The following is a 25,231-nucleotide window of genomic DNA, read 5'->3' as shown; positions in this document are numbered from 1 at the left end:
AACATATTGATCTAAATATACTTTCTTTATCTATTGCATACATGTTGCAACGAGGGGCATGATTATACATTAAAAAAATCTTTATCTTTTCATTGATAACACTGTCCTTGCCACGTATGATTGTATAACTGCGCGTTCATTTGATGAAAGGTTACAGAAAAGGAGTGATTGTGTTTTATGTAAAAATGGATTTCATATTATTTAAAGTAAATTTTGGTATGTGGTTCCAGCCGTGTACGTTTAACAATGTTGATCGCAAGGTAAAGTTCCGTAAAGTAACATTTTGTATAGTTTAATACGTCATGTTGTTTGGAAACAGAGGGTGTTTTTTTAGCGACCATGTTAAAATTATCTTTACACTGGTTAAACAATCGTTTTTAATTACATATGATTTTAAATACAATAATTATTATTGTACGGTAAATTTTTTTCAAGGTATATTTAAGTAGGAAAGGAATCTTATCTGTCAGGTTATATATAAAATAGAATGTCAGCCATAACCGGAAGCGACGTAAAAAGGTCAAGGTTTTTTCACATCTCATCTTCAAAACGAGACACACTCTTGATCTATTACAAGCTGACAACATTTTCGCGAAATCTGAAAATCAGTTTGTTGGAATGTCAGGTAAAAAAATTAAAATATCTGAAAGATTAATTTTTTTCCATTTATTTTGTCAGCAGCCGTGTAAAGAATTGAAACAATATAGAATGCAACATTTATTATTCTTTTGTTACAGTTGAAATTAGATTTTAGTTGCGGCGAAATTTAAACATGTTTTCTTGCGTTATTATTGTATTTCCTCTGCTTTTGCAGTAAGATATCAAATCAAAATATCTCATTCCTTTAGCTTGATCTCAGTTTGATAATAACATATATTACATACCCTTAAGTCGGCTGCATGTGTAGTGACTTCAGTTCTTTCATTTATCGACGACCTTTACACTTATTAGTTTATGTTTAGAGGGAGACAGAGAGACAGAGAGAGAGAGAGAGTCCCTAAAGAATGCAAAAAACGGCAATATTGAAAAATATTGCCGCATCAGTTTGATTGAGCCTGATATGGACGGTACTGAAAGTTACTGTCCACGTCCTCAAGCATCGGCTCATTTAAACATGAAAGTGGTGAAACTTAAAATTCCAAAACATCCGCATATGTGTTAATATGTGAATTATCATGGAGCCTTCGATGAGAAACTTAGGTGCCATTCCATGAAAAGTGGCGTATGGTCCCCAAATAAAAAGAAGGGCCCTGAACGAGAAAACAAAGGGGAACAGATGTTATAAAGATTGCATATCACAAATAAGACGTCAAAAGTAAAAAATGATTGAATTTGACATCGATATTTCATTTTGAGATATTTTTTAGCGAGAACATTGGTTTATGATTTAAATATTTTTACTTAAAAAGAAACATACCAATGTCAATGCATGGTATGTATTTGAACTGTATTTAAACATACAACGTATCACACAAAAATCTTTGCTTGCCAACTGGAGTTTTCATTTAATTTCGTACCAAGAATTGCGTTAAGGCTAAATCATGTCTTCATATATTGTAACAAATTAATCTAAAAACAAATGATATTTTACCATTTGACATGGAAATCTAATTTTCATTATGATAGTAAAATCAAATTTTATTTACTACAGGAATTAATGTTCAAAGATTACAGAATAGCCAAATCGAATATTTTGCCTACATATTAAAATACAAAAAATACCTTTCACAAGTTTGATCTATTGAAATATTTTCGTTCATCTGGAGGCATGCTGCTTTAAAATACTTTATTAAGATTACTGTTATCTTTATTTCCTCTATAACTGAAGAGCATTTACATAACATTGAATATAATGTGCACCTTAAAGTTCGTACAAATACATACAGTTCATATATACAGTATATATAATTACAAAATATATATGTGTAATATAAAGGAGTAAAGAAAAGGCGCATTTATAATATGTACATTTACTCATATTGAAAGATAAGTTATTCATTAATCTGTGATACATATATCTATCAACAATTATTGTCAATTGAAAAAAAATGGAATAAATGAAAATTTAAAGCTACTTATAGATACATAGAATAAATAATACGTTCATAGTGAACTCTAGATTAATTTTTACGAGATATATCAAGAGCTTCAGGATTGAGCTTTTTTAATGTAACAAAATCACTTAAGTGAAGGCAGGAATAAAATCCAAATCATTTAAGTAGTTTAAAGTTACAATAATTTCAATTTTGAGAATAGAAGATAAGTAAGTTTGGGAAAAATAACTTTTATAACATATATATGACTAAGTAATTAACCTTAACCGAAACAAAATTATTAAGGCGAATAAGATGTGTTTAAATTTAAGGTACGGTCAGTTGTTTTTTTTATATAAATATAAAGTGACTATCTATAATCTATATCTGGTAAGTAAATCAAGCAATTGGAAAAAAGAGGAATTCAAATGAAAACACTTGTATGATAACCTTAAACCGAACATAAAGGCGTTTAAAGTGTGTAATGATATCACAAAAATGTACATTTTATAATAGAAAAATTATTAAAAGAAAATAATTTATAAAAAATATGTAACATTCAGTATTGAATCTTTATGTTCACATTCATAACTCGATTTAACTTAATGTAATGAAGTTTTTCGCAATTATAAACAACCTTATAACATGATACTCTCATGCCAAGTAAATAATCTAAACAAATCTAGAAATGATTTAACATTTAATATCCAATATGTATGGTAGAAAACTGGACATTATGCCTATTTTTACAGATATTTACACTTTTTTTGCTAATATAGAATCACATCTTGCATAATAAAAACGATGAATATTTTGTTTATTTTTTGTTGTTAAAATTTGATTTATCAAAAATTGAATTAATGTTTTTACATATCTATTTCACATTTGTATTTAAATTTCATTGGAAATGGAACAATAAATATGTACACATTGAGTAAGACTCAATCAAACCGAGCATGCAGCATTTTATATTTTGCTGTTCTGGGCGTTCTTAAAATATTCTATTTTCTATATTTTACTTGTTTCATCATTCGTCGTCACAGATGTCGAACTTTCGAACTTGACACAATATTGACAATGTTCACACCTCCCAATCTGTTTTCCTCATATTTTGTTTAGTACTTTTTATTATTCAATTATTATACAATAAAATTCCCGTGCTCTTGCGAAGTGAGCTCTATTTCTTTCCTGGCGACTTTGTTTCGATGAAAACAAAACGATTCAAAACAAACGAAAATGCTTACTAACTTACAATTATTATTATGATACTTAAATTTCAGGCGAACCAGCAAACAGCTTGGCAGCTTCTCAGACCATAAATCATGGACTCAGATCAGGTAAGCTTGTCCAATCCTTCATAACATATAAAACGTCTACGACAAGCTTTAAGTAAAATCACTAGTTGCTTTGAAATCAACGTACTCTTGGTGTTTAAAAGGGATAACACTGAGGTTTCTTTTAACTTGACGAGGCCGGAAATAATTTTTCGAGATTAATGTTCCATTTGATGATAACGTGTGTGCAAAATTTCAGACCATTCGCTCCCTTTTTGCAGAATAAGTATTTTTTGTGAACAATGGCTCAAAATTGAAAAGCGGTGCAACGGACTAGAAAGAGCACAAAAGTAGTACAATATTCTATGTAAAATTCAGATTTATTGATGTTAGGCTATTGGACTTCAGTGGAGTTCCTTTATGATGGGAGTAGCAGGCATATTTGAAAAATATATTTGAAAATGTACTGTATGTATTAAAGCAGCACGCCTTCTTATTGCTATTTTTTATGAAATTTTTTAAAATGTATTTAAAAATATAATTTTGTGAAGTAACTAAAAGGAAGCAATTATCAATGATAATTGCAACCCGCGTAAACTACCAGTAACAGCTCAAAATGTGCAAAATAGCTCTTACTGCGTTAGTTACGCAGTAGAAATATGGTGAAATATACTGAAAAATCAGTCATTAATCACACATAACATGAAAGTTGTTACTTTTCGTAAAGTTGTATTACATTTTTCTCAAATTTGATTTTCGAAATATATTTTGGCTCATCTGGAGGCATGTAGCTTTAATATGTCATAAGTGCAGTGAATTTTACATCTCTGTCAAACGGGGGATACACTAAGAAACAGAAAAACAGTCTGAATGGTACGGAAGCCCATTGTGAGGCCATTTTGAGTTAGGATTAAGACGACCAAAATTCGAAAGAAAATGTTAGATCTTAGAATTTAGGTCATATATCTTAGACAATAGATATTCCGTAAAACACCATATTGGTCCCGAAGGAACTAATGAACGCTAAGTACGCCGATTATTTCGGCAAAAATATGTCTGGAAAGGTCTTAAATATACAACAAGTTAAAGCCATCCACAGAGCTATTGACGGGTACGGTCGACTCATTGTATGGCTCGAAGTATCAAACAGCAACATGCCCGCAGTGATAGCATCATACTACCTCGATATATTAAACACGTTAGGCATGGTAAGAGCGTAGCAAATCCAAGTTTGGATAACTTCGTAGACAAGGGGTTTACTGGTGGATTCCAAAAGTCAAGGATCATGTTGATTTGAACGTTTAAGATGTAACAAATCGTGTACACATTGAATGCCTTAGATATTGTTTTATAGATTTGATCAAAGCGGAACTCGACATGATAGCCCACCAGTGGAAAACTCACAATATTCGATCCCAAATGAATTTTGAAATACCTTACGGAAGACCTGATGTATTTTTTTGTACCTTAATCTATGATGGACAAAACTTTGGTCATCATGTTAATCAAAACGTACAGATATGCCAGGAACTTTATGGATCAACTAAATGGCTATATTCTTATGAATCTGAGTAACTCGCCCAAGTGTTGTAGTTGTATAACAGATGACCTTTGATCGCCCACGAATCCTTAACATTGCTTTTTTTAAGTTTTGCAGATGATTGATGAACATGTAATTGCTTTGGTTTCGTGATGGCATAACACGTATCATAACATATAATTTTAACACAAATTTTAACACAAACATCATGTGATTTCTGATCCTTCAACCTGTTTGTCTTAGTCGAAAATAATATCATTTTGTACTAAATGATGACAGGAATCATGTTAGAAAACTTATTGAACTGTTTCCAGGAAACTGTTTATGAGAAAGTTGTGATGTAATCAGAATCTTTATAAATGACCCGACAAAATTGTTTATATTCTATATCAGATGACATACTTATAGAGGTGTGCACTTTGCATCAATGTTCAATCCTCACGTGTTTCCATCTGTACCAGGTCAAGATCACAGTGGCCAATTAAATTAAAGATAACCATTGCCTTAACTTGAAAGACATGCTCTTCTGTATTAATAGCGGATGAAATTATCAGGGGTTTGATAATAATTGGGGTCAAATATATATCATGATGACCTCAATCAGTATCTAACCTCTGGTAACAAGTACATTTGGAAGATATGCAATTCTATAGTTATCAGCGGTTGGATACTGAAATAACTGTTTACTTTTATTTACAAAGGATTTGTCCTATATAGTATTGAAATAGTTTGCCATTTCCTACAATTTATTAAGGCGACAAAGGGGCATAATTCTGCACAAATGCTTGATATGACCTATTCTTGGCTAAAAATTGGGGCCATCAGTATATACATAATGAATCGTATTACTGAGTAAGCACATTAGAATCTTAGACATGAAGTATATGGTCATCATTTTGGAAAGTGTGCAAGAATCCATTGCGATTTAATTAAAATGCATACCATTATTGTGGCTATAGTTGCATGTTCCCTTAAATGTCAATGAAAAGGAAGTAAATTACAGATTGCAAAAGTATTTTTAGTTATGCAGTAAGTTATTTTTGTGTGTCAGCTTTTTGTCAAATACATGTCAGCATCAGAAGATCCATGTCAACAGATTTTCATGCGATACATCTGCACTGGCGACTGCCTTTCAAAACAGTCAGAACGTGAGTTTAACTATACGAGCCAACAGGCGTAACAATGCTGAGCAGATAAAATTGAAGTACTCGTATAAGCAAGCGGAGACCTTCTCTCGATCGACCGAAATAAAGAGCTTCAAACAGGTGTTCCAAAGTGGACACGTGGTAGTTAAGGACCTACATAGTGACCTTAACGTGGCAAGAATATCTTAAAATTTAGTTACAAGAACTTAATTCATAGAACTTAGACATAAGAAGTTAGACATTAGATTTTAAAACATTAAAATTTAGATACTAGTAATTAGAACTAAGACATTAGAATTTAGGTAATAGATCTTAGACATTAGAACTAAAATATCTGTTTTGAAAGAGCTTAGAGAAGAAAAGGTAACTCCATTCTCATGCATAAAACTTTATTAAAGTACTAGTAATAGACAAGAAAACATGAAACAAGACACTTATCTCATTAATCACTTAAAGTTACATTAAATAAATATGCAAAAAATATTTTGCAGTCGGCCTAAAAACCAAGCATTATACAGTTTCATTAACCTTTTCAACAGTATTGTTGTAATTCTCATCAAACATTGTTCATAAATTAGGATTATAAACGGGAAACCCCACGGTATCACTAAAGTTCGTATACGAATTTTAACATGCAAATGAAGACTATAATCAGTTCGTGTATGTGCTACGTCACGGTGTTATAGTTGCTATACAGAACACGGCAAATATGAGATTTTCACGTGCAAACACACTTTGACCGTTTTAGTTTCACGGTACACTTGTAATCATCTGATAAAAATATTACATTTCTATGAAAACATTCGTTACAATGATGCAGAAATAAACCGTTATATTAGGACTGCTACTTATCGCCATGTTTGTTGATTTAATATTGATGTACGGATAATCCGAAGGCGGAGTTTCTTATGCAAACAGAAATTGTACTTTCGATTTCGGCACAATGAGGTCTCATATATGGATGCTTATAAAACTCAATTTGGTTGTCTCGACACCATAATAAGATCTGGAGTCGATATGAAACCCAATGGACTAAGGAAATGTCGCTATTTCTGTTTTTATGAAATTTATTTAATGTAGCTTTAAATGAATATCACACTCTCTATAGTCTGATTTTATTGACCTGTCAATTTTGAATACATTATAGCACTCATTTAAATATTCGATTTCACTTCGGTTCTGTCCGTGTAGTTTACGAGAATTAATATGGAGTAAAAAATTAATGTTTTGAAAAGTCACACCAGCTTAATGCATAAGGGTTGTCAAATCGGCGATAGCACAGACGGTAGAGTGATTGTCTAATATACTGGGGGTCTTTAGTTCGATCCATACTTTTGTCGTTGTTTTTAGGCCTACTCTTTTTTTTATTTTTGCAGTAATATTTTTATGAAAAATGGCCGAGTGCTTCCAATATTGTCTACACATATATGAATCAACTAAGAAATATTGTCTCAATTTGTATTGTGTTTAACGCCATTGAAACGACATTTTCTAATTTTAATCCGAATTCATTATAAATTTTAATTATGAAAGCATGTTATTTAAAAGGAGTTTAATTGCTAAACATATTAAATCAAAACGAACAACATAACAAGCAATTATAGTTCCGATAATGTTGAAAATAGTTATAAGAAGAAGAAAAAAAACCATTGGAGGTACGCGGTCTCGATCTCACAACACGTAATTAAGACACTTAGAAATCATTAACCTGTAGTTTACCCTATTTCGCTATACCGCACATTATAATTGCTCCATAGGCACAAATTATATTTAATCAAATCTCACTGAGTACATCTCACGGAAATTACCGAAAACTTTTCGAAGATTAATATATTGTGTGCATTGACCGTGTAATTAGTATGGAATTGACAGGTTAATAAAACAAAACAATACAAGAACTTGTCGATTGCATATCCCCGTGCCGCACTCCGAAAGTAGTTAATACTTAACCTTTTACTACTGTTTATATCATATTTATGGTAAACATCAATGTTATCTGTAGGTCAAGTCAAGATACACTATTCATAGATAACATTCACAGATAAAGAAAAGAAGTGATTATTATCTCAAGAATACCATGAGCCAGAAAAGGTCAAGACATAGGTCAAAATATAGTAAAATTCCATAACATCTATGAAGGTAATGTGTGAATATAAGCCAAAACAGTTCATGCAATACTCAATTTTGGTAAATTTAATAAATAAATATTATTTAAGATCACAGACTTTTGTACGTAAAAAGGTTATATATTAACAGTTAAGTAAATAGTTAAAGTAGCCAAGACTTGTTACGAAAAGGGCTTATAGCTAGTAATTCTCATAAAAATATTCATGGTAAAGGCCAAAAAGTTAAAATGTCAAAAGGAAGTTCCAACCACTAGGATGTGTGAATATAAACCAAAGGGTAATGTAACATACGTTTATGTTTAAATTATTATATTAAAATGTGGTATATTTTGAACTGAAATGCAAATTACAATACCTTTTGCTCAGATCCGCTTTGTGTTCATTAGTCCGTTCGGGATTGATTTATCGCATAAGCCTCATTACAGAATTTCTAGATTCTACAAGTCGGAAGTCACTCATACACATTTGCCACATCGATCGATAACTTACAAACTTGACACTCCTCTGCATTTCTACAATAATGTGGTCCCATACTTCGTTCTCAGGTGCACGTACAAATATTGCGTCGGAAAAGATTGTTAGCTTTCAGTATAAATTGTCACAAGCTTACTTTAATATTATGGCCAATATTTAATAACAATATAATATCCTTTAATGATAATTTTTGAAAAAACTAATTCTTAATCAGTTCTAGTCTTGATGTTGAATGCGCCCCTCTGAGAATAACAGCTAAATTTGTGATCACAACACTAGACACTGGTGTAAAAATAACAAGCTTAATTCAAAATATCCATGCCCATCTAGTGACCATTTTCGTCGTCCGGAGAAGGAATACAGAAGATTCTGTAATAGGAAAAATAATAGAATTATCTTTATTCACATTGAAAAAACAACGGCATCAATAATAAACTGACTGTTACACAATTCTAAATACTGTTCCAAAGTTGACAATAGGGGCATTACACAAAGACAGGCAACAGTATTGACACTTTTGTCCCTTATCGTATATCTTTTATGTAGCAATGTTTGGCTAAAATAGCTAAAAATTGCTAAAACTCAACTTATGGAGTTTCTCAAAGCCTGTTGAAGATAGCTTGGTCTATTTTTGCTTTTTTCACTAAGCCTTTTTTGTTGTACAGTTACAATCACCTAATCTTTTAACATACTAGCTATATCTCTGCAATTCTTAAAAATAAAAAAATAAAAATTCAAGAAATATGATAAGAAGTTTATCTTACATGTTCATGTCTATCTTGCAGTCAATATGGCGTTTTTCCTCCTTTACGAAACCTCTAAATTCTAAGAGCTAAGATTTAAGTTTTAAGATCTAAGTTCTAAGATCGAACATGTTAGTTCAAATTGTTGCCTTAGATGCCTACGATGTTTATGTTATAATTAGATATTTGTCTTTATGATTTTTGGCATTATTTGTTGAAATAAAGATTTCGATAATCTTTTATCTTTACATCTTCAAATATGTCATGGTTTAATTTCTAAACGAACACTAAGTACGCTCTTTGTTGTTCAGTTATGTACTACGATTTTAAAGTTGATATAAAAGTAACAGGTATACTGAATAGGCATATCTTTTAAAAGCGCGCGAAAATGTTGGATGCTATACCTTGCGATAACGTTATCTCGCACTTAACATAAGGTAAAATTGCTTGCATATTTATGTGTTCACTGCTAAAGATCGGATCAAATTATTGGAAATAATGTCAAGTAAGTAACTTTAAAATCTGGAATTGTTTAACATTTAATGTTCAATAATATTAAAATTCTTTAAAGAATAAAATAATTTTGCGTTTCGCAATAAGTCGCGTCTTTAATATTTGTTGGTATCTGGAAGAACGTAAGGTTTACACGATTTAAACTTTTAAAAAGGTTTTTTTACTACTTCTTGAAGTAACGAGTAAGTACCAATATAACGAAACCTTATGACTTAACAATTTAAAAGTATATACCAGCTGCGACACCGCAATGTATAGCATCCAACATTTTCGCGCGCTTTTAAAAGATATGCTCATTCAGGGCAGGGTCTTTCAAATAGAAATATTTTTCAAATCTTTCTGTTTGAAAGACCTTGTTCAGTGTCAGGTATTTCAACTTCTTATTCGGTTTTAAAACAGTACATAAAAAGTTACGAACACATGATAGAAACAGATGGCATGAATATTTTGTTTGTTTGGCAATCCGTCCTCCGGTAGTTGTCTTCACAAATAAGAATATTGCCAATATCTTATTTCTCAACAACGCATTTCAAACACTTTGCATTTATTCTTATGAAAATTATGGAAATAGAAAATAAAACGTAACTGGGTTATATGTAAAATCATGACAATATATATCTTTTAGTTTCAGAACAGCAAGCGGAGAATGTGGCAGCTTCCGTAAACATTAATGAAGCTCTCGAATTAGGTAAGCTTGTCAAATACAAATGTACTTAATAGCACTAAATACAAACTATTATCTCTTATTTATTGTTTTTGGACCAACGCTTAATAAGTAAAAGGATTGTTATGCAAACCAACTATGCCCTGTTTTAAGCTGGACAATTTTTTTCATTTTCATGTATACTTCATCATTCATAACTTGCATTACAAATTAAATGCCAAAAATGCAGGTCGTATATAGTTTTTAAAATACTAAAAGGTATATAAAGGAATTACTTAAGTGTAACTGAAATTTATATCTACCATTTTTAAACTTAAATACAATATATATGTCACTTTTGCTTTATCAGAGTTTCATGTTAATTTGATTTGTTTTATCATTTTTTGATATGGGTGCATGTTAAATGACACAAAAACGAGGTCAATCAAAAATCAAAAATGGTCATATCTTTGTTTGCTATATTCTGAAGTGCAATTTTATCAGATTCTATGTATAAAATAAATTTCTTACTACTATCAAATGAAAATAAAGGGTAGGCCTAATATTACCATGATAACATCATAAAACTCAGCACGTATGAAAACTACCAACCCCAACACCTGTGACAGAAATATTTAATCATCGGTATGTAATTCAGAATAAGATCCGCTTCAGATTCAATACTACATTTGCAGTTTTGTATATGTTTCATCATCTTTTGATAGTTTGTTCTCAATCAGTTTATGCATGGGTTCAATGTGGCCATACCACGTGACTTTTCGGGTACGGAACACGCCGATTTTTCACCCGATTCAGGTATGTTTTTTATTCACAACTTATTTATTACTCAACCGATTTTGATCAGATAAGGCGCAAAGTACCCGTAATAATATCAGCTATCCACGGTATATCAAAATTCTGAAACCCCTGAATGGTTTTTGAGAACATTCGAGTACAGTTTTATTTTCATAGCCTGGGCTGAGGGGAACGGTACACACTCATTTGTCATAACAAACAATTTCTAGCAAATCATATGTTTTTTGGCACTATTTCATAGAAAAATACATGTTAAATCTGATATATTTACTATGTCCAATGTATCGAGTGAATGCAGTTATGTTTAAGCATATTTTCATAAAGTTATGTTGAAATGGTACGGAACACACTGTTATTTCAAAAGATACGGTACACATACAATTTCTGTCTTTGTAATAATTCTAAAATAGAATATATTAAAATTTAATTTCAATTATAATGTGAGTGATTTTTTTCATAGTTATACATTTTATTAATTTAAACGAGAACCCAGGGACCTGTTTTGCAATGTATCATAATGCTTACTTTTAATATTTATATGTATTTGTGCACTTTATTTCAAGAGATCACGCTTAACATTTACAACCTCCATGTATTTGTCCTATTTAAAATCACCTAGGGTATGTTAAACACTTCGATCTTCACAGAATCAGGTAGTTGCGCTCTATAGAAAGAAAATGTTGTTATATAGTGATGTGTTTATTGTTGTTTATTGTTGTTTTTTATTTCTTTTAGTTTAAGTAAAGTAGGATGTGTATTTTTGCTTCACCCTGAAAAAAATAAAACAAGGTCATGACCTAAATCGCTGAAAAGTATCATTACTTGATAACAATTTATATATATTTATATTTTGTTAATAATAAGCAAGTCATTAAGTACAATTTAGCAATATCATGGTCATGTTTAATTAAATCAAATCACAAAAGGCGCTGAATTTGTTTGGGTCTCAGAATGTCAGAAAGGTGAAGGCTGTGAGATTGTAAACCAATTTGTTTTTGTATAGTGCCACCAATGTTGTTTCTAGTGTCATAACTGTAGGAAATTGGCTATAAGGCTTATTGCAACACTGATATGTAATTCATTGTTTATTTGGCTTAAACAATTAAAAAAAAAAACAACAAAAAAAAACATGAGTTGCCTTAACTTGGATTTGAACTCAGGACATCTCTCTTCCTTAACGCGCGCGTTACCCCTCGACCACGGGGAAGTTATAAGATAACAGCCTGAAGAAAACCATATCATTCTAAATTAGGGTTTGTAACCCTTATTAATTTCGTTTGACACTGATGTAAATAATCATGGAGCTTCATATTACATGTATATCTGTAAAGAATTACACAATATTTGAAATATTTGACCAATCGGGAACTACTTTTTCTTCTCCCGAGAAGGCTTGAAAATTAATGCGCCCGTCATTTGACAATTTTAACACAGTGATCCCCCCTTATTTTTTTCAGCGTTAAAGTACATATAAAGGTAAGTAACCGCTTCCAGGGATTCTACTTTCGGACTACTTTCTTATTCTGCAAATAAGCATATCAGAGCCTGAAATTTCGCTACCATTATTTGTTTGGTCTGACGACCCAACAAATAAAAATGTAGTCGACATTGCTTAAATTTTTAATGTTTAAAGGCATGAAGCTTTGAAAATAACTTTTAGTTCATGTAATTAGGTCATTTTTGGTTTGGTTTCACGGCTCATAAAACTGACATTATCATGTGGCGAGACTGGCGACTTTCAAGTTTTACAAGTGCCCCTTGGGTACAAATAAAGGAACGAACGGGCTCCTGAGTAAAACGACCGACATTCTGTACGGTAATAAGAAAACTTTCTCACATAAAAAATCAAAACATCTAAGTCACTTGTGGTCTCGTACCTACTTCATGTAGTATATAAAACAGAACGCAGTCTCCAAAATCCATAGCATTTGATTGACAAAATGGGTATTATTAAAATATCATTTTATTTTTAACACAAACATGCAAGCACACATATCCATGAACTCAAGTGTTAAATGCATCTTGAAATGAAAGTCCAAGATAGGCATAATTTTACTAAATTTCCTATCATGTATATCCTTACATGTATATGTAACAAGGTTACCTTGTATAAACTACGTGACGATATATAACAGGTCTTGTTCCCATATGGGTTCTTCAAATTATCAAATTTGATTACACGTAAAACTGCGAAATATATTTGTCCATATGTAGATAATTTGATAATTTAGATACATGCAGTTAGTTTTGGACCCTGGCAGGTGTTCATACCAAATATCATGTGGCAGAAAAAAACTTTAAACTTTCCGTGATTTAAAAAAATCCACTTACACCAAAAACCAGCGTTTTTTTCTCCAAATTCGATTATTTAAACAAAATTTTGCAAGGAACATATATTTCCAACTTACTCCTAACTTCTTGTTTGTTTATATATTCATACTTCGTTTAGACAGTCATTTATATATTCGAACAAACAAATTAAATGAAGTAATAATCGCACATAACAGATGTCCATGAATTTCACAATTTGTTTTATAATCCAAAAGAATATACCTAATTTTTTCAAATGAAAATCAAAACAAAACAAAATTTTGAACGTCTTCCGTATCCCTCCCTAAAATTTTAACATTTTATAGCCAATTATTAATTGCTCAACATATAAAATCGAATTGTGCGCAACGTACTCTCAAAATATTCTTTTATTTTTTTAATAATCCTGTTTACATCAAACTGTAGGCATAATGATACTTTGCAAAACAGGTCCCAGGGTTCTCGTTTAAATTAATAAAATGTATAGCTAAAAAATCAATCACATTATAATTTAAATTAATTTTTTATATATTTTATGTTAGAATTGTTTCAAAGACAGAAATTGTGTGTGTACCGTATCTTTTGAAATAACAGTGTGTTCCGTACCATTTCAACATAACTTTATGAAAATATGCTAAAACATCACTGCATTCACTTGATACATTGGACATAGTAAATATATCAGATTTAACATGTATTTTTCTATGAAATAATGTCAAAAAACATATGACTTGCTAGAAATCGCCTGTTATGCCAAATGAGTGTGTACCGTTCCCCTCGGCCCAGGCTATGAAAATAAAACTGTACTCGAATGTTCTCAAAAACCATTCAGGGGTTTTCAGAATTTTGATATACCGTGGATAACTGATATAATTACGGGTACTCTGCGCCTTATCTGATCAAAATCGGTTGAGTAATAAATAAGTTATGAATAAAAAACATACCTGAATCGGGTGAAAAATCGGCGTGTTCCGTACCCGAAAAGTCACGTGGTATGGCCACATTGGGGTTGTTGTGCTTTTAATTTTGACATTGAAACTGCAAGCGACAATGTGCTGAAAAATAGAAAGAAAAAATGTAACATATATTAAACAAAAACAATAGATCATTTCAAAGTACATGTACAAAAAAAAGAAGAAAAAAGATCAAGTTTTTCAAGCAGTTAAACTCACAGGCAGCATGCCTTGTGTGATTTGTTGTTTTTGCAGGGTTATCATGACCCTTAGAGTATATCCCTTTAATCTTGCTTTTACGGCTGATAAACAGTGCCACTTGCCATTGGCATCTTGAACATACCAGTCAAAAGATGTTTGATTTATTTCTTTTGTGAATCATTTCTTTAAAGCTTGAGTGTCGGTCATCGTATAATTTTCATATACTTGAAGGTTTGGGCGATTCGCCCAGAAGCCATGATGTTAGAGACATTTAATTTGTATTACTAATTACTAGCATATTACCTTTACGGCGTTCAAAGTAATTATAAAAAATATATTTAAATCTACACATAATTTCTACAGATAAGCGCTCCGATGATTTTTAACAATCAAATTCGCACATTTTCACACCTTTAAGACGTCAGACATTGTCTTACCTTTACTCGCCAAACACCGTAACAATTAGCAACAATTATGTATATGTCGGTGTCTTTAATCGTGTAATTAGAGAAAATTGACTGTGTCTGTGTATGGATGCTTCGTGCCGGAATCAACACCCCATACAGAACAAAGGGAAATAAGAAAATCACAACATGTTCAAACACAATAGAATAGACCTTTTCTTACAAAATATTATATTAAAACTTTAAGAAAAAAGGTATATATTTATTTCTTGGCTGCTTCTATTTCGATGCAAAAATATGGATTGGAAATATCTGGAGTTTATCTGTTTGGTTTCTAGTCATATCCATAGTCATTGCCAGAAACATTTAGAATATGTTCATATGTATTATTTCTATAAATGGTATAAGACAGCCGTTCGACCAATTTAATTCAGTAAATGCTTACATATTAACATTAACCAATTAAGTGTTTGTAATCATTTTTATAAAACTGTCGACTGTAGACTGATTAAAATAAATGTGTTATGATTCTATATATACTACACTCATATGAGTATATCAATCAAGCATTAACATTTTAACTTGTAAAACAAGAATATTATCATTAAATGCTACAAAACAATATATTTTATGTTGACTAATATATAATAAATTTTGCCGAGTTGGCAATGAAGTACGTCATCATCACCTATCAGTAGTAAAGAAGATTTTCTTATTAAGCTGAATTGCATGCAGAAAATAGAAAGATTTACCAACTCGGCAAAATTTATTATGTTAATGTATAAGGAACGATTTAAACAACCGGCTCATGGACGACAGTGGTTTCTGAAATCTATCACTCACGTCCCATTTACACCGGCTAATTCAGATATAAATATGACACTTTATTTTTGGTATTACCATAAAAAAACACCATATTACATGTACAAATGTATCACCATGAACATGTTGTATGTTTATAAGTGCTCGTACTCAAGTACCCTGAAGACTATATTCAAGTACCCTTAACCTTTTCCCCCATGAGCATATTGTGAAAAATGGCCATTTTCACTGAAAAGCCTCCTGTTACAAGTTCAAACTGCTATGAAACTATGAAAAATGCTTCAATACTAATCAAACTTGGCACAAATGTTGACTGGACCATTGCCTTTGTAACGACATGCTCAGTCTTAAATTTCCTGTTACCATGGCAACGAGGGGACATCTCAAAATTGCCAAAAATCACTTTTTTGCCTCGATTTTTTCCATCAAAATTTATTTCAAAGTGCTGCAACTTCTCAAGGGAATGAGATAGAGTCAAAGGCTTTTCAGCGTTGGTTACACGTTACCTTATGATCGACCTGGGCTCATTTTAAGCCTCTCACAAGTCCAAAATTTTCTTGGCGATGAGGGGGACTCCACCCCCCTTCAAACCCCCCAAACAGAAGGGGGCACATCCCCCTTCTGGCAACCCCCTTATGTAATATTTGGATGGGGGACGGCGCCGAAAAAATGGTCACTTTTTTTAACAACATTTCTCAAACAAAAGACAGTGTTTGGGGCCTTAATAGGGCAGTTTTTCACTGTTTGAGGCCTCAGAAAGGGGGGGGGGCAAAAAGCCGTCGAAACACGCTTATATAAGGGAAAAGGTTAACAAAAAATGATGAAAAACCTTGGAATCACCCAAAATCTAGTTTTTCCATGTTAACATGTGGTCTTTTACCTAATTTTGGTGAAAAATTGTTGTTTTGTAACATTTATAATTTTTTTAGTTAACCTTTTCCCCCATGAGCATATTGTGAAAAATGGCCATTTTCACTGAAAAGCCTCCTGTTACAAGTTCAAACTGCTATGAAACTATGAAAAATGCTTCAATACTAATCAAACTTGGCACAAATGTTGACTGGACCATTGCCTTTGTAACGACATGCTCAGTCTTAAATTTCCTGTTACCATGGCAACGAGGGGACATCTCAAAATTGCCAAAAATCACTTTTTTGCCTCGATTTTTTCCATCAAAATTTATTTCAAAGTGCTGCAACTTCTCAAAGGAATGAGATAGAGTCAAAGGCTTTTCAGCGTTGGTTACACGTTACCTTATGATCGACCTGGGCTCATTTTAAGCCTCTCACAAGTCCAAAATTTTCTTGGCGATGAGGGGGACTCCACCCCCCTTCAAACCCCACAAACAGAAGGGGGCACATCCCCCTTCTGGCAACCCCCTGATGTAATATTTGGATGGGGGACGGCGCCGAAAAAATGGTCACTTTTTTTAACAACATTTCTCAAACAAAAGACAGTGTTTGGGGCCTTAATAGGGCAGTTTTTCACTGTTTGAGGCCTCAGAAAGGGGGGGGGGGCAAAAAGCCGTCGAAACACGCTTATATAAGGGAAAAGGTTAACAAAAAATGATGAAAAACCTTGGAATCACCCAAAATCTAGTTTTTCCATGTTAACATGTGGTCTTTTACCTAATTTTGGTGAAAAATTGTTGTTTTGTAACATTTATAATTTTTTTAGTTAACCTTTTCCCCCATGAGCATATTGTGAAAAATGGCCATTTTCACTGAAAAGCCTCCTGTTACAAGTTCAAACTGCTATGAAACTATGAAAAATGCTTCAATACTAATCAAACTTGGCACAAATGTTGACTGGACCATTGCCTTTGTAACGACATGCTCAGTCTTAAATTTCCTGTTACCATGGCAACGAGGGGACATCTCAAAATTGCCAAAAATCACTTTTTTGCCTCGATTTTTTCCATCAAAATTTATTTCAAAGTGCTGCAACTTCTCAAGGGAATGAGATAGAGTCAAAGGCTTTTCAGCGTTGGTTACACGTTACCTTATGATCGACCTGGGCTCATTTTAAGCCTCTCACAAGTCCAAAATTTTCTTGGCGATGAGGGGGACTCCACCCCCCTTCAAACCCCCCAAACAGAAGGGGGCACATCCCCCTTCTGGCAACCCCCTGATGTAATATTTGGATGGGGGACGGCGCCGAAAAAATGGTCACTTTTTTTAACAACATTTCTCAAACAAAAGACAGTGTTTGGGGCCTTAATAGGGCAGTTTTTCACTGTTTGAGGCCTCAGAAAGGGGGGGGGCAAAAAGCCGTCGAAACACGCTTATATAAGGGAAAAGGTTAAAGGGTATGTCTTATTTGCAGTAAATTTTGAAAATGATTTAAACTTAGCATGCTCATTTTTACAAGTGTCACTTTATCTTAGGCAGCGACATCTTCATAAGAGTTTTTATAATAATGGTGATTGACGACTTCCTGATAATGCAAACGTTTAATGTAAACTATATAAATGTTGACAAATATAAAAAACAGCTCCATTATTTTTTTATCATATGTTTGTTTCTGACAAATTCTGGAGAAAATATACGGAATTTACTTGAGTCACATGGGTAAATGCTTATTCATGCGAACTAAAGTAAGAAATTGAAAATTATAATTAATTCTTACCCTTTGAAAGTTACAGACTTATTTTTTTTAAAATGGAGAAGTTTCAATCAATATTCATGAAGAAAAAATAATTTTTCACCGTGAGACAAAAATACAGAACAGGCTTTAGGCTGCTCAGTAATTTTATTTATTCCAGAACATGGTTATTTCCTAAATGTTCCCTCCATGCTATCCACGGCCTGCCTCTTAATTGGTCAATACCGTCAGTTATGACATTTACATATATTCCAGTGATAATAGTGAGTAAATTATGTACGTGATCCATTAAGAGAGAATTATTTAGGAAGGAAACCTGATGATTAATATTGTACATCATTTTGAAGTTTATATCAGTAAAGTGCTTTTGAAAGTAATTGTTTTTGTTTCAAAGTGTTGCGTTTTTATATATATTTCCTCAGTCTGAGAAGATCATATTCCAATACGTACTCACCTTTGTTTAATTTAAACTATAAATTTCATGAAAGAAGAAAAAAAAAGAAAATTTTATTTAACTTATACATTTACATGTATCTCGTTATACATCAACTAGTAATACATATAGAACATTTTGTCACGGTTGGTATTCAAATGAAAGATAATAATAAATGTTTCAGTTTATACAATATGGAGAATAAGCTCAAATAAATATGAATTAGATATTGAACAACAGCAATTTTTCACTGTCTAACAGTGAATATAATGAACATTGTTAAAGTCTTAAAGTCTAGAATATGAATTCAATAAATCATTTCTTTTCATATTGGCTAAATAAACAAATTTGCTAAGATTATTTACAACGGATTTGTTGTTAGACTTCAGCGTTTCTATGAATTTGTACATACTAGGTCTATGATAAAAATGACGTTTTATTTATCGAATTCTAAAAATCATGGTAAACACTGCATGTAAGAATAAAATGATACTCGTCTTCAATCTCAGAGCATTGACACAATTGGCATAATCTTTCCCGTCTGTCTATTCTATTCCTACCATATCTACCTGTTTGAATTCTAAGATTATGCGAAGAAATTCTTAAACGTGTAATACTACTCCTTAAATATTTAGATTTGATCGTATTTAAAGAAAATTCAAAATTAAAATCTGCTTTGAGATGAATATAAAGAGTGTTTTTAAAACATTATAATTGTTTAAATCTGCTTGCCATTTTTGTTTAAAGCAATCCAAAACTCTTTGTTTAAAATGTAATAAAAATGCATTTATATTAATGTCATTTGGTTTAAAAAATACATCTGCAAAACCATAATTTTCTTATAATATTTTAACATTGTATGTACAGTTTTTGACACCATTTAAACATTGTTTTAATGAGTTATTGTATATAGAATGTAAAATAATATTATTTGTATTTGAATTTTTCAACCAATATTTTATCATTTGAACATAATTATCTGTTTATATAACAAGGGTATCTTCCTTATTCTCCTTATATAGCACTATTGCTGGAACTTTCTCAACGCTTAAGATATATTTGCAAAATTTGAGATGTACACTTTCTATATCTTTTGACTAAGAAAATCCCATTACTCAGAATAGATCCAACAAAAAAATCAAATAATTGTAAAGAAATATGGTTGATAATTCTAACTTATTTACATTACTTTGTAGAACATTACATGTGTTTAGGGCTTTTCCAATAATATATTGATTATGCAAAACAAATGAACCCGTATAATTTAAAACTACTCCTTAATGGTTGAACTCATTAACTATCTCTATCTGTTCATTTTTATAAAAAAAAAATTTCGTTCTGTCTCAAGGGGCCCCTTTTTCTAAATATAACGACTTTTGTTTTTGAAGTATTAACTTGTAAACCCCAGTATGTGCAATATTCATATAATAAGTTAAGACTGGATTATAAATCTTCTATAGAATGTCCTACTTACACCATATCATCAGCAAACAGTAAAATAATGATACAAAGTTCAAAAATTGACAAACCACAATTTAATCTGTTTTGTTAATATAGTTCTAAGTCCTCTAAAAAAGTGCAAACATAACCGGAGAATTATTTAAGCCTTGACGAAGACCAATTGAAAATTCAAAAAAGTCTGAGAATGTGTTGCAGTACTTAATGCACGATACATAGCCTGGAACATTGTTAAAATTTTTCCATCGAAACCCATGTTAAACAATTTGAACCATAAAGCGTTTGTATAAAAAGAGTCAAATTATTTCGTGAGATCTATAAAAGCGCATGGTAGGTCGCATTTATTTTCGTTCAAGTTATGTAAAACAAATACCGCGTCGACTGTACTACTATCCCTACGAAAGCCAAACTGTGCGTCTGATAAAAAATTGTTATCTTTAAACCACTTTTCAACTCTTCTAGTAAGAACAAAATAATAAAACAATTCCAAAAGTACAAATGAGAGTTATTTCGCGATAATTATTCCGGATATTTTTGGACATTTTTTATGTAATGGCACTATAAAACCTTGAGACCAAAATTTCGGGAAAGTGACCAGAACAAAAAATCTTATTGAATAAATCAGTAATATGCCCAACGAGTATATCTGCCGTAGAGATAAAATATTCGTTTAACAAAAATTATCGCTTGGGCAAGATGAGTTATTACTTTTAAAGCGTTTAATTGATGACAGTACCTCACCACAAATAATAGAAGTATTTAATTCCTCGAAAGTTGCATTATTGATATTGAAATCACTATTGCTATTGAAATTTTCAACTTGGTCGATAAATGTGCTTTGAATATCAGAAGAAAATCCTTTAAAATAATCGCGGAAATCATCAATAAGAATTTGTGAGTCAGTAGTCTCTCGCTTGTTTTTAAAATGCTTCCAAAAATCTTTTGGTTTATTGTTTTTCAGACGGATGAGTTCATCTGCCATTTTAATTTTATATGCGCTTTTCTTTTTAAGTATCAAATGTTTTTAAGATTTCTTTTTATTGCAAAATGAAAACCATGATTCAGTAGATTTATTATTATCAAATATACTTATTCATCTTAATATATACGTTTCGCCTTAGCGCACTCAGAATCCAACCATTTGCTCTCTGGATATGAACGGTTACTTAAAGTATGCTTATATAATGTACATCGGAATTTAAATGTAAAAATCAAGAATCATTTGTTCTATTTCAATAGAATTGGCAACATTGCGATTTAAAATATTGTTAAATTGCGGCAAAATTTCTATAATGCCGGCTCGCCACGGCGAGCCGGTATTACGTTAGGATTTTACTGAGAAACAACCTAAAACTCCGAATCCATCCGAAAATTTAATCGAAGCTTGGCTTCCAGCTTTCTATAAAAATTTATCTATCAGGGCTAGGATCCAAAAGTACTTAGCCAATCAAATTTAATCTTACATAGCGTCAAAAAACCTTCAATTTTCACGCCATATTTAAAAAGCAGCAAGTATTGTTTTGAGCGCAAAGATATTATGATGATTAAAAATGTTTGTTTTCATGAATTCTTTTCGATAAATCATATCAACACTGACTTTTGATTTAGCGATTTCACCTGTTCCTCAATAGTAAGTTTTCATTTGGTTAATTAACATAAGTGTTCACCTGGTTCTGTGCATTTTTTTTCTTTTTCATTTTTTTCCGGTCATTTTATCCTTTCTGGTATTTAGTGTATATATTTACTGGCCGGGATCCGGGACGCCCGGACTGGCCGGGATCCGGGATCGTATAAGATATAGAGGAAAAACTTATTAACTATATTTGTGTTGATTATTGTCGTAATGAAAGGCCATTAAACGTTAAGTTTTTTTATTGTATGTAATGAACGTTAAATTAATTAAACTTTGGATATAAATATATTTAGAGCTATTTAGCAACAAACTTAAATATCACAATACTTATAATTATATGCCTAATTAATTGGAAAAATCAAAGACTACATTCTTGAATTGGTCAAATCCCGGGATCCCTTTATGTTTTAATGCGAGCCCAGCTTTTCTGAAAACTATTCTTGAACTGGCAAATTCCTTGGATCTCTTTAGACTTTAATATAATCCCGGCTTTTCTGAAATCTATATTCTTGAACTGGTCAATTCCCGGGATCCCTATATGTTTTAATAGGATCCCGGCTTATCTGAAAAGCATCTAAGACTGGTTAGTTCCCGGGATCCCTATATTTTTAATAGGATCCCGGCTTTTCTGGATGAATTAATTGACAACTTGTGTTTACTTTAGGACTTGTGTCTGTCACTCATTCCAATACTAAATATCATATTACAACTTAACTTCGTATAAAGAGACATCTTTATGAATTCTACCTATCTAACATTTATTTGGTCAAGGTCAAAAGGCCATATAGTAAATGTGCATAGACATAGGGACTTCATTCTATCTGTTTACATGCATCTTCATAATATATACTCATATTCCTCTTTGTTAAACTGAGTGAAGCTGGCTTCCATAACTTTATGTCACTTTTATTTTGATGTTCGCTGAAGTCTCTTCAGCTAACAGAACTGTCATTTTTACATTTAAACGCACCCCTGGAAAAAAAATTACGAAGCGAGTCGCTACTAGCTTTTTTAAAAGCTAACCTTGTACCACGTCTAAACTGAACCTTACAATCGACATCCCATTTAGAAAAAACACCTTGTTGACTAATTATTGTTTCATCGATACCAGGTTACGCGCCTTTAATCGTTAATAACACTGTAAATATTGAATTCACGTATTCTTAAATCGTGTATCATACTAAAGTGTTTTTCTTGTAACAAAAGATAATCTGGTGTACTGTATGTCAGACGACAAAAATATGTATACGAGCTGGCGGGAAAGTCTTTTAAATTACGTACACATTGTCACACAATTTTACCCACACATATTTCATGGTTATATTATGAAAAGTGATTAAGTGTAGTTACTTCAAAAGACAATTGTTATCATTTCTTTTTTCTTCTTCTTGATAATTATTTGATTTACTAAGGATGTCAGGTAGGTTCATTTTTGGTAATACATGTAATAATAATTTTAGACTTTTGATACTTTTAAAGCAAATGGATGGATGGTAGATTTTACAAAAAGTCATCTCGTGCAAGTATTTTATTGTAGCACTGTGTAAGATATTTATAACAATAAATTCTATTTCCTAAAAACATACTTTATCAGAAGTAAAACTCTTAACATATTTATTTCAATATTTTTATTTCAATTTTATTCGCTTGGAAAGATTGAACAGTATTTCGTATGTTTGGTGATCATTCGTACCATTCACATGTTAAACATTTCTTTTTTAGTCTTTTTTGTTAATTATCGTAACAAATGATGAAGCTTATTGTACAAATCAAGAGTGACTTTTGGAAATTTATTATAGTATTATATCACTTTTATTAAACGAGTATTTATTCAAAGTCATTAGGGAAAGACACGAATGTTAGATTCTTTATATCACATAAACTTAAGTAGGCTTTTAAAAATTTCAATTTCTATAATAACCGCATTTGACCCCTTAAATATTGATTGAAAGTCAGTGAGCTATAAATGAGCAAATAAATAGTGTCCTTTGTTGTATATCAATATATAAACTTGTCCTTTTTATTGTTGTTTTAATTTACTCGACGCTTCAATTTCCAATATATATATTATTTCGTGAAAATCATCAATGACATCAATCAGCTTGAACATATTAGATCAATAATGTCAGAGTTTGTTTGTTTAATTTGGTTTTACGTCACATCGACACATTATGTAATATAGCGACGTTCCACCTTTACTGGTGGAGGAAGACCTCAGATGCCCTTCCGTGCATTATTTCAGGCACGAAGGGGCACCTGTGTAGAACCACTGACGTTCGTGAGCTAGCTCAAAAGCTTCCTCACATGAAAGAATCCAAAGCCCCTATTGGGATTCGAACCCACAGCGATGAGAGGCAAGTGGTTTAAAGTCAACGACCGTAACCACTTGGCCACGGACTTGTGACGTCACAACATAGACAATGCAAAATTTTATTATCATTTTTGGAAATGTTCGTAGATTAAATACAATGCTAACAATATAACAAACACGGTTGATTCGATTAGAACAGGGATTTAGATAACATATTAATGATTGAACGGACAAAAACTTTTAAAAAGGCTTCGAATTCCACTGAAATGCATTTAACTTTACTTCTGTAAGCTTTGGTCTTTTGGTGACAGTGTATTTTGATCTTTGGTGACAGTGTTATTGTTGTTATAAAAGATTTCTACACGCATTATGTATACAATTTTCTTCAGAAGTGATTTGAACAGACCTTAGTCAGTCTTATTGCAGATGGCCAGCCTAGTTATTTTGTTGACATACATATGAATACGTACACACAGTTTACAGTTATCTCATCTCGTGTAACTGTTATATCGATTTTAGTACACTGCTTTATTGTACAATTGTCGTTATGTCGTGATAAAATATTTTTTTATCTTTTATTTAATTTTGTGAGTCTGTACGTGTATGCAATTTTAAAAAAATATTTAAAAGTTTTGTTCAAAATGATTCTGAATTCAACATTAAAGGTACTTATATGGCCTTTCTCGTTCTTCGCGATGTGCCTTGAAATATATATTTAAAAAATACTTTTAATTTCAGGGAGACATTCGAGCAGTTTTGCATCTCCACAGAACATTGATGATGCATCCGGATCAG

At 31.8% G+C, this 25,231-nt stretch overlaps 1 long non-coding RNA gene across 1 annotated transcript; it reads left to right on the top strand.

The window, feature by feature from the left end:
- LOC132716716 (uncharacterized) lies at window positions 1-25,231 on the top strand. The gene is made up of 4 exons (XR_009623862.1): window positions 1-260; window positions 3,314-3,370; window positions 10,474-10,536; window positions 25,175-25,231. It is a non-coding gene; the product is annotated as an uncharacterized LOC132716716 (long non-coding RNA).

The sequence above is a fragment of the Ruditapes philippinarum genome, unplaced genomic scaffold, assembly GCF_026571515.1.
Source record: "Ruditapes philippinarum isolate M1 unplaced genomic scaffold, ASM2657151v2 ctg5845_1_1_1_1, whole genome shotgun sequence".
Taxonomy (NCBI): domain Eukaryota; kingdom Metazoa; phylum Mollusca; class Bivalvia; order Venerida; family Veneridae; genus Ruditapes; species Ruditapes philippinarum.
This window is presented reverse-complemented; position numbering and strand designations above follow the sequence as displayed.